Source organism: Rhinopithecus bieti, unplaced genomic scaffold (assembly GCF_001698545.2).
Source record: "Rhinopithecus bieti isolate Rb0 unplaced genomic scaffold, ASM169854v2 scaffold_9899, whole genome shotgun sequence".
Classification (NCBI taxonomy): Eukaryota; Metazoa; Chordata; class Mammalia; order Primates; family Cercopithecidae; genus Rhinopithecus; species Rhinopithecus bieti.
In genome coordinates, this window is record NW_016806979.1 from 4,492,376 (window position 1) to 4,500,332 (window position 7,957).

At 52.3% G+C, this 7,957-nt stretch overlaps 1 long non-coding RNA gene across 1 annotated transcript; it reads left to right on the forward strand.

The window, feature by feature from the left end:
• Window positions 1-347: 347 nt before the first annotated feature.
• On the forward strand, window positions 348-6,627 carry LOC108534289 (uncharacterized). The gene is made up of 3 exons (XR_001886931.1): window positions 348-982; window positions 1,190-1,408; window positions 6,509-6,627. It is a non-coding gene; the product is annotated as an uncharacterized LOC108534289 (long non-coding RNA).
• Window positions 6,628-7,957: the final 1,330 nt, after the last annotated feature.

A 7,957-nucleotide genomic window follows, 5' to 3' on the forward strand; every position in this document is an offset into this window, starting at 1 on the left:
CCAGCTATGTGCAAACATGAACTCCTATTTTTATAACTGCTCAGACATTCCTATGACAGGGCCTCACTTCTGCTTGGCAACAAGAAAACTGAATTTAATTTCATTTAATCCAGTAAACAGTTCTGTCAGGCATTTTTCTCTAGCGGAGTCTGGTTGAAAGCTTCACTGCTCACAGGGAACATTCCAGCGTTAGCGTCGTGGCCTCCGGCCGGTGCAAGGCTTTCTCAGAGCCCAGGTGGCTCCCTGCAGGGAGAATTCCACGCTCCGTCCCCTTCCTCTGCCAGGGACCCACTTACTAGTCTCCTGGGGCTGCTGTAATAGAGGACCACAAACTGGGTGGCATCAAACAACATAACATTTATTTCCTCACAGTTCTGGAGGCCAAAAGTGCAACATCAAGATATTAACAGATACTGACCTGCTCCCTCCGCAGGTTGTAGGGAAGAGCCTCACTTGTCTTGCCCGGCTTCCGGGGCTGCTGGCCATCCTGGGCATCCTTTGTCTTGTGGCTGCCTGGCTGCCATCCCCGTCCCTGTTGTCACTTGACCTTCCGTTCATGTGCCTCTGTTTTCTCTCCTTATACAGACCCCAGTTATTGGATTGGGATCCACCCTAACTCAGTATGGCCTCAGCTTAACGAATGACATCTGCAGAGACCCTATTTCTACTAAAAGCCACATTCTGAGGCTTCTCATGGACTTGAGTCTTTGAGAGACACTGTTCTGCTCCACGCAGGGAGGGAACCCGGAACTGAAGGCGTTGCATTTGAGGTCTCGGGTTTCCTCTTCCGATGAGCAGCCTCGTCCGGCCCCTGAGGCAGGGGTGATGTCTGTGACTCAGGGTCTACACCCTGCCTGCTGTGGAATCTCCATCACAACCACAGGTGTTTTGGAGGCCGGTGTACAGGCCCTGCACACGCTGAACGTCACTGGAAACATGGACACACCCCCCTTCTAGAAGATAGAACACATCAACCCCCACTGTGAGTACAATTTTTTGAAGTCCCCAAAGCAACGGAACTGCCTTGGGGAAGACGGAGGCTGTGATGGGAGTGTTGACTCCCGTGGGAGGTGAACCGAACGGAATGTGGGAGCTCAGAGTGGAAGAACGATGTAGGTGGTCAGTGGTCAGTGGGCCACACCCACATCTGGGCTAGATGTCACTAAGGTGCTGTTCTGTCTCCTCACAGCCAGGCATTGCACAAAATAGGCCATCTGGGCCATGGTGGGGGTGAACATCCAGCCTGGAGGCCCTGGAACAAGCCTGCTGAGAGCCTCCAGTTGGGGGCACACACGGGCAACACCTGGCCTAGTGATGCCCCACCTGGGCTGCGCATTGAGGCCACTGGGGAACTTTTAAAGGACTGATGTCTGATTTCTCCGGGGACTCCGAGGCGAGTGGGAACGAGGTGAGGTCTGGGCTTGGGGGTTTTAGTGTTGGTCATCCACTGTGACACTGAGAACAGAGGCTCTTTGTGGGTGAGCCCTTGGGGAACCCAGCTGGCCGGGCCCCTGGGTCTAGAAAACTCGCCTGAGTCTGAGAAAACTCGCCTTTCCCAGAGCCTGTGGGTGGTCCCAGGCCTGTACCTCTGGCCCCGCTCTCTGTTCAGGCCGCTGAGCAGGGCTGATCCACGTCCTCCAAACAGCTGCTCAGATATTTCAAACCAGCTTTCATAGGCTTTCCATAGGAAGGGGACGTCTGCTTGCTGAAGCCAGGGGCTGGCTTGGCATGAGGTATGTCAGGTGCGCTGGGGGAGCTGTGATCTTTCCTGGGCCCCCCTCTGCTCAGCACAGCCACCTCGGGCAGGCACGCAGAGAGGATGGCCGAGGCCACCAGAGCCCCTGTGGCTAGGTGTGAACGACCTCTGGGTGCTGGAATCTGCACGTGTTCCCATGTAGTGCTCAGACCCTAGAGGACTTGCAGGTGGAGTGGCTACAAGTTCCTGGGGAGGAGAAAGGCCTGGCCCTGGGGTGACAGATGGCGGTGTCACCCCATCCAGTCCCTCATGAGCTGTGCACACTGGGCAGGTGGCCCCTGCAGCCTCTGTTCCGCATTTTTGAAATGAAGGGGGCGGAGGGTGGTGTGCGCAGTCCCAGCACATCATTCAGCATGGAGGGGTGTTGGTCATAATAATAAGGATGAAAAGTCCCTTCTAGAGTTCCTCACCTGCATGCGCGGTCCCAGGGCATTCGCCAGGTTGGCAGTTGACCTAACGCCCCCACCCCAATAACCCAGAGTCAGCGATGCCTGTTGCCTCCACCCCAGCGCTGTGGGACTAAGGCCTAGGCAGGTTCAGTGGCTCGAACAGGTCACCTGGTTGGTGGGCAGGAGAGCAGACGCCCCCGGCCACCAGGCTCACCGCCTCCTGGGCCCACGTGTGAATAGAACAGTGCTCCTGTGTTCACTATTGGCCAGGGTCCCCCTTCCACATCCACTCGCAGCTGGGGTTACACCTCCTAGGGTCCCTCTGCAGCCTCCACTCACAACTAGAAGCTGAATGACCTTGGTTCTTCCAAATGACCTTTGGAACGACCGATTGTTCTGCTTTCTTCTGAAGACTATATGACGCATGATCAGACCAAACCAGAGCTCCTGGTTTTCGGATCTGGGGATGAATTCCTTAGCACAGATGGAACCGTGAACTTCTATGATCCACTGCCAGGAAGGAAATACCTCAGGTAACACTGCTGCCTGGCGGTGATGAGGGGACAGCCAGTTCCCCATGGTCACATCCGCCTGACGATTAGACCAGGCAAGAATTTGGGCAACACAGCAAGTCTTAAGGTTTGCTTGGAAATGATCAGGCCAAGCAAAGCCGGAGACTGGAAATTATATTTCCAGGTCTTCATTCAGACTCTTTTCTTTATGATTCATAAAATTAAACAGACAAACAAAGATTCACGTTTGAGTACCAAAAATTCTTACATTCCTTTTTATTTGTTTATTTATTTTGAGACAGGCTCTCCCTCTGTTGCCCAGGCTGGAGTTCAGTGGCATGATCTTGGCTCACAGCAGCCTTGAACTCACAGGCTCAGGTGATCCTCCCACCCCAGCCTCCTCAGTAGCTGGGACTACAGACACATGCCACCACACCCGGCTAATTTTTTTAAAAATCTTTAGTAGAGATGAGGTCTTGCTATGTTGCCCAGGCTCGCATAATCCCCCATCTAAACCTCCCAAAGTGCTGGGATTACAGGTATGAGCCATTGCACCCGGCCTCAAAAATTCCACTATTCTTCTAAAGCCTTCATTGTGTAGTGTTTTCTTACCTTTTCCCTCTTTATTCAAAATATTCCAAATCTCTGCCCCTGGAACTGCCTTGTGTCTTTTTTTTTTTTTTTTTTTTTTTTGAGACAGAGTTTCGCTCTTGTCGCCCAGGCTAGAGTGCAATGGCACGATCTCGGCTCACCACAACCTCCACCTCCCGGGTTCAAGTGATTCTCCTGTCTCAGCCTCCTGAATAGCTGGGATTACAGGCATGTGCCACCACACCCAGATAATTTTGTATTTTTAGGGGGTTTCTACATGTTGGCCAGGGTGGTCTCGAACTCCCGACCTTAGGTGATCTGCCCGCTTCAGCCTCCCAAAGTCCTGGGATTACAGGTGTGAGCCACACCGCACCCAGCTGCCTTGTGTCTTTTCAAAAGAGGAGGCTGTGGTGTCCTTATTTCATGGCTACGTCAATTTCTGTGTAATTACAGGCCCTGAATTTTCATCCTTAACATTGTCCTCTGGGTGGTGGCCCCAGACGACGCCGATGGCAGCAGGCACATGTCCAAGCCAGCTCTCCGGCCCACATCCGGTCCCTGGCTTGATACAGGGCAGCATCTTCCCTTTCCACGAGCACTCGAACTCTGCTCAGACACAGTGGGACTCTCCACCCCGGTCCTTGGCGTTCTGATGGGGTCAGCTTCCTGGGGCTCCTGGAACGAATGTCCATGCACTGGGCAGCTGAAAGCAACAGCAGTTGATTTTCTCATGTCCTGGAGGTCAGAAGTCCAAGACTGAGGTGTCAGCAGGGCTACCCTCTCTCTGAAGGCTCCAGGGGAGGGTCCTACCTGCCTCTTCCAGCCTCCAGTGCCCCCAGGTGTTCCTTGGCATGTGGCAGCGTCACTCCAGTCTCTGCTCCATCTCACATGAACTTCTCCTCTGGGCCTGAGTCTCAAGTCTCCCCCTGCCTTTCTCTGATAAGGACACCAGTCACTGGATATGGGGTATGCCCTAATCTCATATAATCTCATCTCAAAATCCTTAATTATATCAGCAACGGTCCTTATCCCAAGGGTTCACATGTTCTAGGAGTTAAGACTTGGTGAATCGTTTTTCCAAGGCTTCACATTCACAGGAGTTAGGGCTTAGACCTAGGAACTTTAGGCCAGGTGCGGTGGCTCACGCCTGTAATCCCAGCAGTTTGGGAGGCCGAGGCGGGAGGATCGTGAGGTCAGGGGATCGAGACCATCCTGGCTAACACGGTGAAACCCCGTCTCTACTAAAAATACAAAAGCTTAGCCGGGAGTGGTAGCGGGTGCCTGTAGTCCCAGCTACTCGGGAGGCTGAGGCAGGAGAATGGCATCAACCCAGGAGGTGGAGCTTACAGTGAGCCGAGATCGCGCCACTGCACTCCAGCCTGGGCGACAGAGCAAGACTGTCTCAAAAAATAAAAATAACTTTACTGACACAATTTACATACCATGTAATTCACCCATTTGAAGTGTACAATTCAATGGGTTTGAGTATATCATGAATTTCTTAAAATTGTGGTAAGCTACATGTAGCATAAAATCTGCCATTTTAACATTTTAAGTGTATGGACACGACTTTTGGGGGGCACAGCCCACTGCAGGGATGGTTGGCTCAGGCAGGTCCCTGCCTTGGGCTTTTCTGTCCTGCATCCTCAGAGTTCATGCCTGCATTTGCCTCTGTCCAGGCCCCAGGCTGCTGTTCCCCCAGGGGCCTCCTGGAAAGGCCTGCCCCCAACTCCAGCGAAGGAGTCCCCTGCTTCTCTGCATGGCCATTGTTCACGTCCTCCGCAGCATCCGGCACAAGGCACGCCTACCCGCCTCCGTTTGCAGACCTGATGATGTTGTTTTCCTCCAAGATACCCCGTCGGGTACTCGTCCCTGTCCTGAGCTCAGCTCAGCGTATGGCAGAGTGCAGGAGCCCTGTGGGGTTTTGGAAGGAGGACAGTGAACTTGAAGGCCTGGCTGGCGGGCAGTGGGAGGTGGGAGAAGATCCTCGTGTGGTGTCAACTTTCTTAATTGAAAGGAAGTTCACACAAATGAACCATTGTTAAGTGCACGATTCCAAGTCATTTGGTGCATTCACAATGTTGTACAGCCACCAGCTGTTTTCTAGTTTCAAAACTTTTTCATCACCTCATGAAAACACCCTGTTCTGGCCGGGCGCGGTGGCTTATGCCTGTAATCCCAGCACTTTGGGAGGCTGAGGTGGACGGCGGATCACTTGAGATCAGGAGTTCAAGACCAGCCTGGCCAACATGGTGAAACCCCGTCTCTACTAAAAATACAAAAGCTAGGTGGGCGTGGTGGCAGGTGACTGTAATCCCAGCTACTCAGGAGGTTGAGGCAGGAGAATTGCTTGAACCTGGGAGGTGGAGGTTACAATGAGCCGAGATCGAGCCACTGTACTCTAGCCTGGGCGACAGAGCAAGACTCCATCTCAAAAAATAATAAAAACATAAAAACACCCTGTTCCCATTAAGCACAGCCGGCCCTCCGTGTCCACAGGTTCTACATCCATGGATTCAGCCAACTGTGGAATGAAAATATTAGGAAAAAATATAACTATACCACAATGAAAAATAATAGAAATAAAAAACAATACTATATAACAACGATTTACATAGCACTTACACTGTATTAGGTATGGTAAGTAACCTCGATGTGATTTCAAGTTTATGGGAAGATATGCATAGGTTATATGTAAATACTATGCTATCTTATATCAGGGACTTGAGCAACTGTGGCCTTTGGTATTCTTAGGAACCTTGGAACCCATCCTTCAGGGATAGCAAGGGATGACTGTAGCCACTCCCGCTTCCTCCCCTCTCCTATCCCCTGCTAACGGCTAATCCGCTTTCTGTCTCTACAGATTTGGCTATTCTGGATATAGCCTCTAAAAGGAATCATGCACTATGTGGCTTTTTGTGTCTGACTTCTTTCACTTACGCAATGTTTTCAAGGCTTATGCAAATACTGTTTTTCAGGTTTATGCAAATTGTAACATGTATAAGCGCTTCACTCGTTTTAAGGCTGAGTAATGGCCACATTTTGTTTATCTGTGCATCTGTTGATGGGCATTTGGGTGGTTCCCACCTTTTGGCTACCGTGAAGAACGCTGAACGTTGGAGTGCACGACTCTGTGTGGACATATGTTTTCTTTTCTCTTGGGTACATATTGGACACTGTGTTTATCACACTGTGAGAGATTCCAGGATGTCCATGCCTTGGGTACAGGGACATGGAAAGTTGCATTTTTTTTTTTTCAGAGCCATCCCCAGTGCAGGACACGCCGTTGACTTCCATGAGACAAACACCTACTTGGAAATCAGTTTTTTTTCTGTACCTTTTGACAGAGCAGGAATTTCCCAGCATTTCCCAGACAAAGACAGAGGTAAGTGTCGGATACGGAGCGGAGTTCAGATATGGAGACTCATCCCTGTATGTGACAGGGATGGGGATTTACCAAGAGAGGACAGTGGCCAGCCCGAGCCTGGGAGTTTGGTTGTTGGGTGGCAGAATTCATCTGAGAAGTGCCATTCTGGTGTGTCCTGGATCAAGATTTGGGGCAGCCTGGGGTGGCTTCAGTTGTGGTCATCGGCAGCCTGTCTCCTCAAGTCCCCAGCCCCTAATACTGCTGGGTAATCCCTGGGCGTATCAGCCATGTAAATCTCACACCAAAAGGCAAGGCACGGTGGAAACATTTGGAAGTCCCTAGGATAACACATGGAGCCTGGGGCAGCCTGGCCCAGCCTCTCAGGCCTAGACGCTCCCACTGGGCACAGCATGGAAGTGTGTGACATCCATGGTTGTCACTAGGAAGACAGCACTCGAGTTAGGCCTATGAAGGGCAGATCGTGACCTTGGGTTTCTGTGCAAAGATGACACACTGCCATGCATGGCCGTGTCCCTCAAATGCGTTGACATTTAGCATAATGCTTTTAAGGTCCATCTGTGCTGTAGCCTTTAACAAAATCCAGGTGTCCTCAAGAGGGTTAGTCCAGGGATACCGCGAATGATGCTTGCTCACTAGCCGAACGTGACCCTGGGACGAAGAAGGCGTACAAAGTGTGTGTGAGCTCTGGGAGGGAAGAGATATCTCATTGACAGAATCCCAAGGGTGTCAGAGGCTTCGAGATCATCCAGTAAGAAACTGAGGCACAGGTGTCGATGTGGCTCTCTGGGTCCTGGGACAGGGCCTGTCCCCCCTGCCAGGGTGGTGCTGGCTCTTGGCTGCTCGCCATCTTCCCTGCCTCACTGACCCAGCAAGGCAAAGGTGCAGAGAGAATGTCTCCTCCTTTCAGACAGCGAGGCCGGCATCATCAGGTTCCACACTGACATGGAGTCCCTCTCCATCAAGGCTTGGCCAGCAAAGGCCTGCGGTGGAGAAAGGTACTGAGAATTGTGGAACCAGTGTAGAGCGGTGGCCCCGACGTGTGGGCCATGGGGGCCATTTCCCTCCCTTTTTGGTACCTCCTTAGGGTCTGCTTGTCGCAGTGTGGCCCTGGGACTGCCTTCCTGGGCATCGTAGGAAAGCCACACGGCAAGGCTCAGGCTGACCATCTAATCAGAGGACAGTGCCCCTCGCTTCCTGCAGACCTCAGGCAGGCGTGTGGTGGCCCAGTGGGAAGAAGGGGCGATGCCCTGACGGGTCCCGAGGCCCACCTCTCGCGCTCTCCCTTCCCGTGGGGGCCTCCGTGCGGCTCCTCCCGACGCCT